Genomic DNA, 15,810 nt, shown 5'->3' with positions numbered 1-15,810 from the left:
GAACACCTATTCAAACCTTCTTAAATAAGAGAACCTAGACAAAAAAAAATTGCAAGTAAGTCCTTCTTTGAGATCTTGTGTGCTACCTGAGGATGCAGCGTTTGGCTCTTTTCCCTCGTCGCCGATGCTACCACCAGAGAAAGGAGAAGCCGGCAAGAACCCCAAGGCCAGAGGTACCACCATCGCATGAAGGCTTTGAACCGAGCCTCAATAAAGTCCCACCATGGAGGATTGGACGAGGCAACCAACGAAGTGCATCGACTGAGGACACATCCTATGCTTCTCTGACCATGAACCTATGCGCATCACCGATAAGTAGCAAGGATAGTTTACTCACATGTCCATCCCCCACAAATCCTCAAATCCACCATCCATCCCTCTGTTCCATATCAACGACATTAGCACCATACTTGGTCGAAGCGCCATGCACGAACCTCCTAAACAGGAACCACCAAGATCCAGGAGAGAACCATCACCGGTGTAGACACTCCATACCCTATCTGTAAAGTAGGAAGCAGGAACTGAAGTCGTGTTCGGGTTAGGATACAAGTACCCCGAACAATGCCTTGCAACTTCGATCTCATACACTCGGCTGATATTTATTCAGATGCTTCTATGGACTTTATTAGACTTGGGTTTTGCCTCCGTAGAAGTTTTGGGAAAAAGCTTGTAACTTGTACTCCCTCCATTTCATAATTCATTCTAACTTTTCTAGATAAATATTTTTTACCACGTACCTAAGCATAATTGATATCTTGGTGCATAGCAAAAGCTATATATTTATAAAAGCTAGAACAACTTATAACTTGGAACAGAGGGAGTATCAAGTATCCGGGTATCTTTTAAGGTACAAGAATGAGCTTTACATGAAGAAGCTAATATTAATGTATCTAAAGAAAACTTTAATATTCCAAAAGGAGATCCAAATGTTGCCTTGCGTTGCTCAGCAGGATTGACCGTGATTTTTTTCTTTCAAAAATTTTGCTATCCAAAACTCCATACATTACAAATGGATGGACTATAGATGTTACTCCGTACTTGATTGTAATTTGCAGTTGATTGGAAGTTTCAATTTTCTATTGAATGGGTATATATTTCTATAGGAATGCACATTATCACATGGTTGATGCCAATAATTTGCCAAGAAATACAACATGAGGAGTGGCCCATGCTTGTCTCCGAGTACGTTACTACTATGCAAAGAATTTATAGAAGTGTCTTCGTTTCTCTCTAGCCAGGGTCATATTAAAAACCATCTTAAAAATGTCCACCTGGATCAGAGCCCCAGGACAATCCTTGAAATCAATTTCTATGAGTGGTTCATATAAGAAAATCACTCCTGAAAGTCTTCCTATTTTCAGGGCCGATTAACATAAAACAACCACCCTGATTTTCTAGAGGTGGTTTCTTATGCCAATGATGACAATTACATACCACATGTGTATCGTCATAGAGAACGAACTTGCCCCCCTAGACATAGGGTGGACCGGGTCGATTGACTGGAGCGACATCTATGGTCCTTCGTCTATTTGATGTACAAGGTATATACACTTTTAACCCAATCATTCAGGGTTTTGTAGTAACGAACTAGAAAACATATATGTACACTGATCAGGGAGATATCCATTAGTAACCTTATACCTCAAGCTATTCAAGGTGGGTAGGGAGCCCATGATTGGTACCTGACCCGGAACCGTAGCACACAAGCAATGCAACTCATCATACACTAGATGTTGGGCATGCTCATTTGAACCGGTATAAACTCTCTATCTCTTGTGCTATCATCTAGATATGCTATGCGTAACACGTTCAATAATCACTACCGGTGGTAAAAACACTGTCACTCTCCTGAGCAAGCAAGCCAAAAGCTGGCCAACACAAGCTTCGAGATAGTCTCGCTCATCAACCAAATGCTTGTTCGTTGATTTCCTCGCTCAGCTAGGCGAGGCAAGCGATGGAGCAAGAACCAAACACACTCTAAAATATATAAATATTGTTTGATTATTGCTAGTATTTATAATTTCAAGTAAAACTAGAAAGTTCTCCAATCTTTATTTTGTTGAATAAACATGGTTATCTGTTGAAACATGATTGTAAATCACATGAATCATGCGTTATCGATTTGCTGGGAGATCCAATCCTGGTGCAAAGCTGCATACGTATGACCGTACCGCACCTGTGTCCAAATTACTTTGGGTACATATTCTACTCATCACATTAAATTAGGGCCTGTTTGGATCACCGGACTAAAGTTTAGTTCGTCATTGATAACAGGCTAACACATGGACTAATTAATATTTTCTTTTTTCTAATAAGTTGTACTCATCGATTAGCCTCTACTAGTTTTTGTTAGACCATGATTAGTTAATATTTAGATCTTCTATTTGGCATCCAAAACATGGACTAAACTTTAGTTCCTGTCACTAGTGAGAGGTTTCAAGGTTGTTTCGAGTTTTCATATTGGAAGTGCTACCTATCACAGGAGCATCTCCAATAGTCTTTCTTAAACTGACCTCTAAATTCTCATTTGGAGAGCCTTTTGAATAAAAATTACTCTGTATATCTTTCCACTATCCAACAACTTATCTATATCTTGTGCATAGTAGTTTGGAGGTCAATCACTCTCTTCATCGTTGACTATTGAGAAATCAAGAATAGAGGATAGTAATATTTGGAGATCTAAATAAAGAAGTTGTTGAAGAGTTTTTTTTTCACTAAAATCTCTATTCCTATCGACATGAAAGGATATAAATTAAAGAGATTCTTGGAGTTGCTTTAACAACATGAATTACTCCCTCCCTACCATTACAAATTTGGGTTATATATTATTTGATCATGTTTTGAGTTCAGATATTTGGAAATGGTACAAGTAGGTTTGTATCGACCTGAGTATGTAGTTTCATAATAGTATATACATTATTTTTGTGTTACAGCTATATGACAATAAAAAGTAGCGCCCAAATGAAGTTATGTTTCAAAGACTGTCAACGTTGTAAACATCAGTTGTTTGTGACAGGAGAGAGTACACGATCACTTATAATTCGCTACAGAAGCTGAAAGTTCCAATGTTCTAGATAACGAAGAACAAACATCATTTCTACAGGAATGAACATGCATGCCGGCAAACCACATGGAGCATGCTAAGAGTTTGCCAGGAAATTACCAGGCCATATGAAAAAATATATACACAGGAACATGCCGGCACACCACATGAATCATGCAAAGTGTTTGCCAGGAAAAGCTGGGCTTAATCTTCTTCTCCTTCTTTTTGAGCAAAAGCTGGGCTTAATCTTCTAGCACATCATCACTAGGCGGAAGCACAGCCCACTTAACGGCCTCGCTGGGCCACCCACCGAGTCATTTCATACCTGAGTCTGAGTTCGAATCGGCCCATATATATACCAGCCCTGCAAAACGTCTGATCCAAGGATCCTTGTGTTTTTGCGGCCTGCTCGCATGCATGCACTTACTGCAACCAAGAAAAGAAATGACGAAGTACGCAACCCTGAACATGAAGCTAGATCGATGGATGGTCGTCAGCAGAGTCAAAGAACGCGTTCACACGCGCACCAAAAGCTCAGCAATTCAGCCGCGACAGGGGAACAGAAAGCGCGCGACAGGTCACTTCAGGGAGGAAATATTTTCACCATGCATCATATCTTTCAGCAACGGCCACCAGCAGGGATGTTTAGTTTCAGTCAGAGTCGTCGTCAGTCTACGTGTGTGACTGAGCAAGCTAGCATGCGTTGCCTCGGCGAAGTTAACGTCAAATCGACCGAAACGGATGCCGTCCCCGACGCTGAAAGGTACTCCGTAGCTCGCTCGTTCAATTCAGCTCGGTTGTGGATTGTGTGGCAGTGCGGCGACCACAGGTGAAAAGCGCCTCGCGAAAAGGGCGCCGCGGATGGAAAACAACGCTAGCTCGTCTTGACCGGAGACCCAACGACCGGATCTCTTTTTGAGTTCAGTTCAGTTCCGTCATTCCCTGCATTTACACGCCCGGGTTTGCATTGTTGGGTGCTCAAAGCTTGACGTTTGTTATTCCAAATCTTCCATAAAAGATTGACGTTTGTTATTCCAAATCTTCCATAAAAGATTCAACAATCTGGAGAAAAAAAGGTAGTAATTACTACTTTCTCGGTCCAAAAAACTTGACATTTTACAATTTTAATTTAGGATAGATTAGTGTTTAATGGAAATTACTCATACACCCCTATTTGTTGAACATGAGTCGTTTTAAGGGTCTGTTTGGTAGAGCTCCACCAACTCTAGATTCATCAAAAACGGATTCGGATCCATTTTTTAACCAAACGCTATTAGCTCCACCAGTTCTACCGTGGATTTGATCCACCAAAACGGTGGATCTACCCCAGATTCACCAAATTGGTAGAGCAACTCAAGGGGTGCTCCACCAAATCCAAGTTCGGTAGAGTTGAGAAAGATTACCCTCCATTGCCTCTTGTAAAAAAAATGGTTTGTTCTATTTTCGCGTACGTTCTTCTTTCCGGTGCTGGCTGCCGCTGTTGTCGCAAGTCGTCTTCTTCCGTGTGCAAGCCGCTGCTACCGCGAGCTCAGCCTCACGAGTTGGTCGCTGCCACCCGACACGGGCCACGCCCAACGGGGCGTGCGAGCTAGCTGCTGTTGCTGCCCACCGTGGCCGCGCCTGCCGGGGCAGTGAGCTGGTCACCGTCTCCTACCGTCGCCGCGCCTGGCAGCGTCCGCAAGCTGGTCGGTTGCGCCCCTGGATGGCCGCGCCCGCCCCCTGGCCGGCCACCGTGCCCGCCTGAGGATTTTTCCCGTGCACGCGAGTTCATTGGGAGGAAGAAGCCGAAGGTTTTTTTCTGACTTGTGGGGCCAGGTGGAAGTGAGATAGAGAGAGATGTGGAGCTATACCAAACACTTCCATGAATTCTAGATCCATGGTGGAGCTACTCCACTATGGATATAGGTGAATCCCATATCCAGATTTACTTTTTCTAGTGGTGGAGCTCTACCAAACAAGTCCTAAATAAGGAATAAGCCACTGATAAAAAAGAATGCACGGAGGCATATATACTGCAATCTCAAGCTGATATTTGTAATTTTCTAGGTGGAGAGAGAGAGAGAGAGTACAATAATCGTAATTTTCATATCAATTAGAATAGCCTTCCAGAATGTATAACCGTCTAAAAAAAGGCCAATACACCTACGCTGTTGGATATTTTTGAGTGAGACTGAAGAAGATCTAATATATGAGACTTCACAATTAAAGATATGAAGGCACGTCGAATCGGCGGCCTCACAGGATGTCCACGTACGTTCTGTTTAGTTGGTGCGTTAGATAGAAATTTCACGGCTCAGATGAGGCGCGTCACAACCGACCTTCCTCCGTGCATGGATGCATTCAATAAAGAAGGGCTTCCCTAGTGATTGTATGTGGCACGCAAATGGACGGTGGCTCGTAGCAGGGGACGGTGGATTCTCGACATGCATGGCCGGTGCCTAATTAGGCACGGTGGTCGGCACACATGCGAGTATGATTCACTGACCATGCACTTACACATGCATCCATCATTTTTGTTTCGTCCTTTCCACGTTCCAGCCCCGAGAATCCTGTCCCCAAACCTCGCCATCATTCAATCGCCGGTGTCTTTTATATTCTTCACGCTACGGACTTCCCCGGCTGCAACGCCACCAGCGGCTCTGCCCCCACCCCACCGGTGGCACTACCCCCTCCCCTCCTTCCGGTACTGGCGCCGACGAGGGCCCCCTGCATCCGGCGGCGGCCACCCTCCTCGTCCCTCCCTCCGGTGATGAGGACGATCCGTGCAGGGGCGCCGTGGATTGATCCCCTTCGAGCTCCGGCCCTCATCCTCCACCCCATCGATGGCGTCAGTGGCCCTCACGCTGCCAATGGCGTCTCTGCGTCTGCGTGCCGTGGTTGGTGGCGGCACTGATGGGCGGATCCCCTGGCTTCCCCTGCAGGAGGCCGGACGCATCGGCGACGGGTGGCCAGCGCTCCGAAGTTGCTCCTCCTCTTCTGCGATGGCGTGCCTAGGCCCGCACGCTCAGCGTTCCCTGGTGGCGTGGTCTCCTTCGGCGGTGATGTCATTGAATCGCGTTCTCAACCAGGACGGCATGGCTCCTCGGCGACCGGCAGTGGCCCTGCACGACTGCACGACAACAGCGATGGCGGCGTCGTCCTGGTTCTCCCCCGGTAGCAAGATCCAACGTCCTAGGTCTCTAGTGGCCAACGGAGGAGCAGATTCTGTCTTTTCTTTTTGCGAATAGCATCTCCCATCCTAGATGTAAAGAGCATCGGCTCTCTCTTTCTCTATCTATCTCTCAACTGCTACTGATGTGCTTGATTTCAGAAATTTTCTTTTCATGATGAATCTGATCGGTTTTTGTGCAAATGTGATGAATCTGATTAGTATAATGATACACAACTCTGCTGTGTGCTCGAGAAAAAAAGAAATCTGCTACTAGTATTTACTATTTATTGCTGTTTGACATTAGGATTTAGGAAGATCTCTTTACCTAGTCATGTTTAAATTTCTCTGCTTATCCTCCTGTGCAGTTCTCCTGTCATAGTTACGTCAACGTTTGAACATAATGCACAACTTCAAACTTACAGTGTAGTTACCATTGTATTCATGCTACTGTTACTATAACATCTGTCACTTTGGTCTTGAAAAGGCTAGATGTGGCTTAAGAACGGACTCATGTGCTTCAACTCAGAGCATCCTTGTTTATGAACCTTTTCTTCCTTGGTTTGTCAGCATGTCCAAAGGCCACTAGTCTCTTTTGGCCCTAATGCATCTACAAAGCTTAGAACATGTCCTGCAGATGTCATTAAGGTATGTTGCATTTACTCCAAAACATTTTATGCTCATCCTTCAGAGTGGCTGTAAAGTTTGCTTCTATATTAAAGTATTCATAATTTCTCTTGCTCCTTTTTTGGTAGAATTTAAGATTAGGTTCTCGTGTGTTGACTGACTTTGGAGCAGATGTTCTTTCCACTTCAAATGATAATGGTAGTTTTATCACTTCGTGGCTTAGGAATCTATCCGCTGATTCTGATTCATGGCATAGAAGTTCTAAGAACACCAAGAAATTACATATTAATGACTTCGACAATTTCCATTATCATGCATAACCAAGTCCAGTACCTGCACCAATATTGCAATTAGCTAGCTCAGCATATTTGTTGAGAGCCACCGCTTGGGAGCACTATGGGAGGTATGTATCTATTTTCTGTTAATGTCAGGGTTCAGTGTTCATAGTGGTTTGTCATACCAAATTCTCCCACTTGTACAGTGTTGTATTATGGAAAAGGATGGGTTAGATAAGCAGCAAACAAGTGTCTTGCAACTAAGAAAGAGCAGGTACTTGATGAATAATTTAATAGCGCTTGACTCATTGTGGGCACTGTTGATTCATATTTTATCTGGTACCAGGAATTATCAGTCTTATGTCTATTTATATTAGTAACAACAGGGTCTATACATCACTGTTTGTTCTATAGTTCTATCATCTATAAAAAATAAGACCTTTTATGATCCTGGTGTTCTGTTGCTTCAATCTTGCCCCCCCCCTCTCCCCTCCTTTCCCCTATGCTCATATCTGTCTTGTTTACTACCAAATTGTCAGCAATTCTTTTAACTGTCTTTTTATGGTTGTTTTATGTCCCTATTGAATCATATCTTAAAGTGGAGTTTCACTCTACCGGTACCATTTCAAGAAAATTAATATTTCCATATTTTGTCAACCCTCTTCACAGTGCTCCAATGGTATGGATGAATGCTCTGGTTTATGCAACCTGCTTTGCAGATGCTGCAAGGTGGGAATGTGCTAAATGCCTAAATTTAGTGTCTTTTCAATAACTTTTCTATTTTTATATAAATTATGTTGCAACTATTCTTTAACTATTTCACATAGTTTTAAACTTTTTAAATGAAAGCTCTGATGCTTTGTGAACCTGGATTTGTGATGCTATTGTATTTTCTGTTATAGTTCATCAGAGTTATCACTAGCATATGTAGAGCTAATTCAACAACTGGCAGTGTTCAAAGGATATTCAGGTTAGTTCCTATAATGCAACCACAATCCACAAATGTGCCATAGCCCATAGGCTGTGTAGTGTCCCAAGAGCCATGTATTTATCGACCTTTTCTTATGGCCTTCTGTTATGTGATTGATCTGTAGCTGCATTCTGTGCTCTAAAGCTTGCTGAAAAGAAATTCCCATCGTCAGCAAGTTTGCACATCCAGCTTCTAGGAATGCAGATTCTACATGAGCGAGCACTTCATCGATACAAAACTATTTCTACACTTCATTTTGTAGTTGCATTTTGCTTCCATAATCTAATGTGTTATTATTTGCGTAAAATTGATCTACTTAGAGGGCATCTAAAAGCCGCGCAACAAATCTGTGATGAGTTTGGGGTGTTGTCATCTTCTGTTTCTGAAGTAGACATTGAGCTAAAGACAAAATTTAGTGTACACCGTGCTCACACTCTCCTTGCTGCAAAATAGTTTAGCCAGGCTTTGCACTTCCTTGCTTATATTTACACAAGAAGTATGCATTTCATCTTATTTGTTTTCCATTCATTAAGAAAAAAATGAAATAATGCATTTTCCTTTTATATATGCAAATTGCGAGCACATTGCATGGAAGATATCTCCCTCTTACCTTAGGTTTTACAGGGGTCAGGGCCCTTCCTGATTCTGAGTACACTCTTCATCATGCCAGTACATGATCTGATAGAATAATATCTGACACTTGACTTTTTCACATAGACTGCAGCTGTGGCCAATTCCCTTTTCTCTACGTGCTACAAGTACAACATGCAGGTTGAGAATGCAAGTATTCTTTTATTACTTGCTGAAATGCATAAAGTAAGTCATCGTTTTTTAACTAGAACTTGGTAAAATATTACAATTCTACACAGAGCAAGCTAACACTTTTTTTATTCTAATTCTCCTAGAAATCTGACAATGCGGTCCTTGGGCTTCCTTATGCGTTAGCCAGCCAATCATTTTGAACTTGGATCTGCTTGAAGCCTCAGCTACAACTTGTTATTAGTAGGAAGGCGCACTCTCGTGTGCGGGGTGGGGTGTCTTGAATCGCGCTGCTTGGGAAGAGACGATTGATGTATACTGTAACTTTGTAAGATCGATGAAACAACACCATCTCTGCCATGTATGTAAGCATGCCCCGCTGTCAGAGGCTAGCGAGGGTGTGGTGGCCTTTTGGAGCTGCATGGTGGCAGGCTACAATGCTACACATAGATGGAGATGGGGGCGTGGAGTCCTGTGGTCGCTGTGTAGTGTGGAGTCTAGGGCAATCAGCAAGTTATGACGTAGCATTCAATGTAGTTAGGTATCATCCTTCCATGACGTTAATCAGATCGAGATGGAGAGATCATCCCTTATTCCTCTATTCTTATCGAGTTCTGTTATTATTGGTGAGTTTCTCTTGAACTCAGAAGAGAAGTTTCCAACACCTGTCGTTAGTGAACTCAAGAGAGAGTAACAGTGTTGGTAATGTGTTTGAATGTAAACAGAACAAGAAGAGAAAATTAGAATGATTGGGCTATATTTTCCATTGACTGATGTTGGATATTTATACATGGTGAACATACGTTTGTTCATTGATTGATTACGTGGGATATTATACTAAACAGATTATTAAATTTAATGCTAAGTGGCTAATCTATGGGCCTAGTTACATTGATTGATGTGCAGCTAAACAAGACCTTGAGTTTCGTAGCTATCACATCGTTTGTACACTAATTCACCGGCAGGGTTGGTATCGACGCTGTCCAGTAGTATTTCTAAACTAAAACTTGACAACAAATTCTTTTCAAAAAATTAGGACGTTGCCTGCGAAGTTATATAAGTAGCCATATTACTATGGTTATATATCTAGGATAGATGGCACTCTGTTGACTTAGGTAGGCTTAATTAAGCTCTCTATAGGTACACTGACCCCAAGCATAGTCCGATAGTATCGACTAGCTACAGGGAGAGGTCGGCGTGTCAAAAATCTAAGAACGGTTGCCCTATATGTTGGCAACAGTAGGAGGACGTGCATTCATGCATATCCTGTTTGTGCATTATAGTGCTCGTATTGCTTGCAGATATGCCATCCATAGGTGTCACGCGTGTCGTATGGTGCACCCTGACTCGTTCCTGTTCTGGAGTTAATGTTAAACTATGGCTTTGTGCTTCACATCGCCTGTGGTTCACGCCTGCCGTGACCCGCAAAGCCTTGCGGTACCTTTGCCAAATCTATGAAGAGCCCATTGCCCATACCTCCATGAGGTTCTTTCCACCTTTGAAAAAGAATCGACGGCCATGGAGGGCTTACATGGAGGCTTTGCAAGGGTGGGATGCGCAAGAAGATAGTCCTACCGTGGTGCACTTGACCACGTACCTACTTGTTCTGGATGAGCAGTATGACCAGCAAGCCTCGAAGCTGAGGAAGTGCCTTCGGTGAGCCGAGGAAGCCGAGATCTTCTCTAGGATGCTCTAGGTTCATCTTGCCAAAGTGCGTGCGGCAGCTGTTGAGAGTCGAGAGACTATCATGTTGGAAGCTCTGAAGGAGGCTGAAGATCGACATGCCCATCAGTTGGAAGAGGCCTACCTTGTCACCAGGGCCAAGCGGAGGACGTTGGCTGCTAAATGGCAGGATCCCTTGATCGTGGAGGGGATCCCTATCCACCCGCCAAAAAGAAGGAGAACTGGTGTTGCAGTACCGCCGACACCTCCACCCTCGAAAGTGTTAGAAGTAGAACCCTTGATTTCTCTCACTCAGTCGTTGTCAGGAGAGGAGATAGATCCATAGCTAGGGCAGTAGAAGAATTCACCGAGCCCGAGAATGAAGATGCGAGGTCTAAAGTAGATTAGTTGCCTTGGGATGATGTACCCGTAGTTAGTAGTGTCTTTCGTCGCTGTCCACTGGTATTGTAATCTTTCCATTGTATTTTGTCCGTTGTTGTTGAGGTAGTCCGATCATAGAAAAAGGTGAACGATGTGTCGAGAATGGGAGAGTAAGTGCTTGTGTGTTGTACCAACATAAGAACATTCAGAATATGCATTTTATTTATTTCACTGTGTTATTGCGTCCATCTACCTTAAGTCTCGTTAGACGTGCTTAGGGTTTTCAAGCGCGATGTTAAGTGGGTTACAAGAGAAATTACTATTCAGATGCGAGCAGACCAACCGTGATTGGATAACATAGGACACTGTCTTGACTAATTGTGGATGTCCTAGTAGAACACTTGAATCTCTTTAAATCAAATCCGTTGTTGGATTTAAAGTCCTTGTCCCTTGTTGCGAAAGAAACCCTTGTTGTTTGAATCTTTCCTTGCAATACTCCTCTGATTCTGTGGTCTATGACCCCACCGTCTTCATTGCATGTAAGTTGGTAGTAGTTGCCTGGTTAATAGCTTATGGTACCACGGTGAAATCGAGGGCCCCCATGGAGCAGCTGCCATATGGTGACGCTGCTCGGCACGCGCTGGTATCAAGGTTGTTGACCAAGTACCTTTACCAAGTTTGAAAGCTCTAGTTTGGTTTTGGTTAATTGATGAAACCCTAAGTGCTAACCTAGTTTATCAAGATGATTATGAGATAGGTAGCACTACTCCAAGTGATGAAGCAATGGTGAAGATCATGACAATGGTGATGGCATGGTGATGGTCAAATGCTTAAACTTGGAAAAGAAGAAAGAGAAAAACAAAAGGCTCAAGGCAAAGGTATAAAATGTAGGAGCCATTCTGTTTTGGTGATCAAGACACTTAGCGAGTGTGATCACATTTAGGATTGATAGCCATACTATTAAGAGGGGTGAAACTCGTATCGGAATGCGGTTATCAAAGTGCCACTAGATGCTCTAACTCATTGCATATGCATTTAGGATCTAGTGGAGTGCTAACACCCTTGAAAATGTTTGTGAAAATACGCTAACACATGTGCATAAGGTGATACACTTGGTGGTTGGCACATTTGATCAAGGGTGGTGAAGTTTAGGTGCAAGGGTAAGAAACTCCACCAGCGGAGTGCGGACAGTCCGACGATGCCACCGGCGCCCTAGACAGAAAAATTGGAGGTCACTGTAAGTGATCGGATGCTGGCCTTGGTTGGACTGGAGCGTCCGGTCGGTGGCAGTAGAGGGCGTGTGTTTTGGTCTTCGACCGGACGCTGGCACTAAAAGCGACCGGACGCTGGCAGGGTGTGTCCAGTCAGTGCTGACGTACGCTGACGTAGGGCATACAGAAGAGAAGTTGAGTGACCGGACGCTGGGTGAGTCCGGTCGAGCATGACCGGACGCGTCCGGTCGTGAAATCTCACGTTTGGAACCATACTAGAAACGACCGGATGCTGAGATCCAGCGTCCGGTCACTTTGTAACTGACGCGTCCGGTCATGTCATGACCGTTGAGATCAGACGACTCCTGTTGAATGCAGGATGACATGTGGCTTACATCGGTTGATCGGACGCTGGGTCTAGAGTCCGGTCAGTCTGACCGGAGCGTCCAGTCAGCCCACAGTGTGCCCAGTGAAGGGGTACAATGGCTCTATTTCATGGGGGCTTCTATTTAAGCCCTATGGCCGGCTCAAGCTCACTCTCTTGCACATTTTCATTGGCATAGCAACCTTGTGAGCTTAGCCAAAGTCCTCCCACTCATCTCTATCATTGATTCATCATCTTTGTGAGATTGGGAGAGAATCCAAGTGCATTGCTTGAGTGATTGCATCTAGAGGCACTTGGTATTCGTGTTGTGCTGCGGATTTTGCTTGTTACTCTTGGTGGTTGCCACCACCTAGACGGCTCGGTGCAGCGGTGGAGGATCGGCACGAGTTGGTGATTATTCGTGGCCGTCTCCGGTGATTATAAGGGGAGTTGTACCTTCCCCAGCGGAGCGTCGAAAGGTAACTCTAGTAAATTGCTCGTGTCATTGAGTTACCTCACTTGTGGGTCGGTTCTTGCGGTGTCCTATCGTGTGGACGAGGTTTGTGAAACACCTCTTAGCCGCCGAACCACCAAGTGTTGGTCAACACAACGGGGACGTAGCGTGTTGGCAAGCACGTGAACCTCGGGAGAAAATCGATTGTCTCTTGTCTTTGGCATTCTCCCGGTGATTGGCTATATATTCATCTTGTGATTGGTTTATCCCCTACACGTCGGTATAATCATCCTACTCACTTATTTACATTCTTACAAACTAGTTGATACAAGCTCTTTAGTGTAATTAGAATTGAGAACTTGCTTTATTATTTACATTCATCTAGTTGAGCTCTTTAGAGTAGCAAGGTTGAGAGCTCTTAGTGAGTAATTATATAGCAAGTTTGTGTGCGTAAGTAATCATTGCAACTAGAATGGTTGGATAGGTGGCTTGCAACCCTTGTAGAGCTAGAGCAAGTTTGCATTACGCTATTTGTCATACTAATCAAATTACTCTAGTTAATTTGTAGATTTTTAAATAGGCTATTCACCCCCCTCTAGCCATATTAGGACCTTTCAAGTGGTATCGGAGTCATGGTCACCATTTGATTAAAGGCTTAACAACCTCGGTGTCAAATTATGGCTCAAGTTGTGTTCAACCATGTGGGGGGCAAACTACCGTTCTTTGATGGCACATGCTATGATTATTGGAAAAGAAAGATAAGGATGTATCTTGGTTCAATCAATGATCAAGTATGAGAAGTGACCAAAAATGACTATGCTATCATTGATCCTGATGATCCAACCAATCAAGATAAGATCAACAAGCAATGCAATACAATGGCTCTCAACACCATATACAATGCCATTGATTCCAAGGTGTTTGAGCAAATCAAGGATTGTGATAGAGCAAATGAAGTGTGGAAGAGATTGGAGGAAACATATGAGGGCACACCGGCGGTGAAGAGTGCCAAGTTGTATATCCTCAAGGATAAATTGACAAGCTTCAAGATGAAGGAAGATGAGAGTATTCCAGAGATATTCTTGCAACCGTCTTTTTTTAAAAGAACAGTAGAGCAGAGCTCTCCAACATTTTATTAAAAACAAGAACGACCAGGTACAACCGAGATGAGTCGTCATTGAATAAATCTCCGAACCATCGTCCAGGTGATCACACGAACACGTCTACTAGATGGTACATAGTTGTATTCCAAGACGTATTGAAATCGATGCCGATCCCTAAATGAATCTTCAAGATGCAAATCGACTGCTCCACAACAAAATGAATGTAACGTTGCAACACACGGACATATTTGCTAGTAATATATACTTCCTTCATCCATGAATAAATAAATTCGTAGAATTGTTCGAAATCAAACTTTTCAAGGTTGATCGAATTTATAGAAAAGAGTGCAAGATTTATGACACCAAATTAATTAGTATCATTAGATACACATTAAAAATTATATTTTCATAATATACTTATTTGGTATCACATATATTTATATTTTTTCTACAAATCCGATCAAATATTTAAAAGTTTGACTTAAGACAACTGTAAAAATAAATTTATTCAGGAGGGAAGGGAGTACATAATCCGTAGGCACACTAGACAAATAAATTTTAAACATTTTCTAGAGGCGGCCCAAATAAACATCCGGCTAGAAATCAGTATGTGAACCTAAGCTCTTGGACCAAATCCATTTTTAGAGACAGTTCATGTAATAAAACTATTCTTAGAAATATATTTTTAAAACGACTTTTTTGCAGTTTTCAAGACAGTTGACTTTAATCAACAACCCTTAAAATCGATTTTTAGACTTGGTTTCTTACGTCAACCATCTCTAAAAGTCGTTTTCAGGGGTGGCTACAAACCGTCCATATTTAAACGGTAATGCTAGGTATAGGGCGTCCATCCGTTCGGACGGTACCGATGGTGGGCCGCGACACAGCCCAACATCCACTCGTCCCCAACTGTTCTAAAAAAAGAAAAAAAACCCCTCACCGCATCACCGCGACAGCTCTCTGCGACCGTGCTCCTCCTCGACGACAGCGCTCTCCACCACGCTTCCCCTCTCCACCGTGCATCCCTATCCATTGCGCCTCCGCTCTACCGGCCGGCATCTCCTCCGTGCCAGAGCACGGTAGCCTGTCTTCCTCCTTCTCCACCGCGCCTCTCGCTCGCCGCGGGCTTCTCCATCGCACGGACTCGCCACAACCTTCTCTATAGGACCTGTCACGCCCTTCTCAACTGCAGCAGCGAGCTCCGCGTCACTGGCGAGCTCTACACCGGTGAACTCCACGCGCCGACGAGCCTCCATACCCAAGTAGCAAGGAGATGTTGCACTAAAAGCGTATGTTGCAAGTGTTTTAGATGTTTTAGAGGTATGCTGCAAGTGTTTCATATGGATGTTGCAAAAGTAGATTAGGATGTTGCATATGCTGCAAGTGTTTCAGAGGCATATTGCAAGCGTTTGTTCAAAGTGTTTCATCTGTTTCAGACATATGTTGCAAGCGTTTTGATCTGGATGTTGCATATGTTTCACACATATGTTGCAAGAGTATGTTCTAAATGTTTCAGCTGTTTTGTTCTTATGTTGCAGTAAGTATTTTCATGTTGTAAGTGTTTTATCTGGATGTTGCATATGTTTCACACATATGTTGCAAGCGTATGTTCCAAATGTTTCATCCACTTCAACTTTTATGTTGCATTCAAGTGTTTCGTGTTTCAGCGGTATGTTCAGAGAGGCATGGAGGCATGGGCCAGGCGCTGGGGGAAGGGCCGCGACGAGCCAGGGGGCGGCAGATGATGGGGCGCATGACACACCTGGGTCCTGCGGACGGCATGTGCTCGTCCTCATACGGGCTCCCGGGTCCT

The 15,810-nt window shown here is 43.7% G+C and overlaps 1 pseudogene; it reads left to right on the top strand.

The window, feature by feature from the left end:
- The first annotated feature begins 7,605 nt into the window (after positions 1–7,605).
- Positions 7,606–9,173, top strand: LOC136462790 (anaphase-promoting complex subunit 5-like; annotated as a pseudogene).
- Positions 9,174–15,810: the final 6,637 nt, after the last annotated feature.

This window comes from Miscanthus floridulus, chromosome 7 (assembly GCF_019320115.1).
Source record: "Miscanthus floridulus cultivar M001 chromosome 7, ASM1932011v1, whole genome shotgun sequence".
In the NCBI taxonomy this organism is placed as follows: Eukaryota; Viridiplantae; Streptophyta; class Magnoliopsida; order Poales; family Poaceae; genus Miscanthus; species Miscanthus floridulus.
This window is presented reverse-complemented; position numbering and strand designations above follow the sequence as displayed.